The sequence below is a fragment of the Leucopleurus acutus genome (assembly GCF_964270905.1).
Source record: "Leucopleurus acutus genome assembly, chromosome: 17".
NCBI lineage: Eukaryota > Metazoa > Chordata > Mammalia > Artiodactyla > Delphinidae > Leucopleurus > Leucopleurus acutus.
In genome coordinates, this window is record NC_139159.1 from 21,779,578 (window position 1) to 21,782,123 (window position 2,546).

Genomic DNA, 2,546 nt, shown 5'->3' on the forward strand with positions numbered 1-2,546 from the left:
TTTAAGTTCAAGGATATTAAGTGATATGCCAAAGTCAACAGCTGGAATCTTGTGGTCCTGGGATTTGAACACAAATTTGTTGTTAGATGCCACTCCCTAACCACAACCCTACAGTTTCTCTCTATAGAGTAGAAACATAATTAGTACCACTTAGACGTCAGCCTTAGTTTTTTACAGATGAACTGCATGTTACTGTTAAAACTGGCATAAGTTATAACTGCTGCTCTAGATACTCTAGTGAATGTAAGAGTAACATAAAAATGTCTTTAAAAGTCTTCAGTAAACTTTGGGTGGTACAGAATCAGTAAGGGAAATCAAGCCCATGTATTAGCAGTTGGTAAGTCATCATGATTTAATTGACTACCAGAATCTCAAAACTGAAGGCAATCATGAAGAAAATGGTCTAGTAAGATGAGGTCTCTGGTATAACTGTGCAATTTAAGCTAGCATTTAATAATGGTTACGAGTCTGTTATGATTCAGAAAAGGAAATAAATATCAATATCATTTTCAGGTTCATAGCAGTAGTCATAAGAATATAACTTCTATCTCTCTAATGAAGTAAATCAGGCAGATTTTCCATAAGTGACCTAATCAGATATTGAGCTATAATTTATGGAAGATATTAGAAACTCCAAGATCAATCTTGAGGTTGTTGTTATTCTGGAACAAACAGAAAACAAAATTTTTATGATAACACTTGAAGAAGAATTTTTTATTAATTAGATCCCCCCTAGAAACTCTGAAAAGCTATCTGAAGAACAATGTTCTTTGGTAAAAATTACTCTCTGAGGGTTTCTAGTAAAGTCCTCTGAGTTTGAAGATTGCAGTCCAAATCTAGAAGAGACCCCTTGGAATGACTGAATATCTGAGGGCAGAAAATAAACCAAATTGATCCTGTATGTCAGGACCCTTGAGTTTGGAGAAATATACTTAATTGTTCATGATTTGAGAAACAGCTAAAGTCAAACACAGGCACCTTTGCCATCACTGAAGATACTAGCATGCCTATCTTAGATTGGGTTCTCGGAAACAGACTCACACAGAGAGGTGTATTCGGAAGGTTTTTTGGGAAGTGCTATTGGCAGCTACACTGTTAGGAAATGAGGAAGGGAGGCAGAAGTTGACCCTCAGTATGGTACAATGGAGGACCCTGCCAATCATATGGAGAACTGGATGGCTCTTCAGAATTATCCCAACTTAAGGCAATGGGGCTCTGTGTTCCATCATCAGCCACACAAAGGGCCTAGCCTTGGACAATACAGTTCTCTGCTTCCAAGGGCAGTGCCCAGTGAAGAATGCAGCCATGACATCAGCAATCAACTTACCCAGCATCTGGTGAAATCATGTCATTCTCTGAAGAGGGTATCTGGGCAAAGCACTACGGGACCTTCTACACACTCTCTGAGGACTGATGGTAAATTCCAGTGAAGGAGATTTTAAAAGGTGGTAAAAGAAGGATCAAAATGGAAGAAAGCTAAGGTGAGAGAGAACTCTGTCTCAGTAGCCCAGCTCCTTAGTTCTGCAGGTTCCCACACAGCATTCTGCAGCCGGGGCTACAGAAACACTATCACCTACTGCACCGTCTATTCTTTTGCCATCTTGTTCCCACCAGCAGTAGTAATAATAGAAATAATAGCTTCTCATTCTTTTTCTCCTTCTTCTCTGGCCCACTCTAAGAAGTAAGTCTTCGTTGAAACTGCCTCTGATCTCAGGAGACATGAAAACTCCTTTTCTTTTGTGCAGTGGGGATCCACCTTAGACAATGCATTAGAGCCCACTTTTACTCATCGCAACTCTGACCCTGGATTTATCTGTCCTAGTCCACTTTAAGTCAGGCAAAACCAGACTCTAGACTACAAGCTCAGGAGTTGCTAAGAGTTTTAAACTGTGGATCTGACCTCTTCCTATAATGTACTATGTTACCTTAAAGATGAAGGAAATAGAAAAAAGAAAATAAAGAAGAGCTGTACACATATCTGTCTCTGTACTTATCTAGGGCTATCATTTGTGGTTTGTTTTCACATTTCTCTTACACCAGTATGATTGAGTAGATAAGCACATGTGTCTTTGGTAAGTGGCAAGAAGAAGCCCATGAGTTCTGATGACAAAGATATACAGAATAATGAAAATAATTCTAGATAGGATTTTTTTTTCTTTACAGGAAAACTCCAGATAAATTTTCTTAGATTGATTTTTCTAGTAACCGTGGTAACAGCAAAAGAAAACTGCATTCATTTTAAGGTATATTATGTAATTTGAGCTTCAAAACAATCCTGTGAAGCACTCCTAACTCCATTTTATCAAACTGAGGTTTAGGAAAATACATTATTTTTATAAGGTGATACAACTAGATAATGTAGACCGTGGGTTTAATTCCACGTCTTCCCTTTCACAGAAACCATACTACCTTGCAAATTTCTTCCTTTGTTTATATTGAGAGTCACAGACACTTTATGAATGTTGTGAAAGAAACTTAAAAAGTAAATATTAGGAAGTACAATAAGTACTAGATACAAACAAAATTCACTTTACTTAATTTTTGAA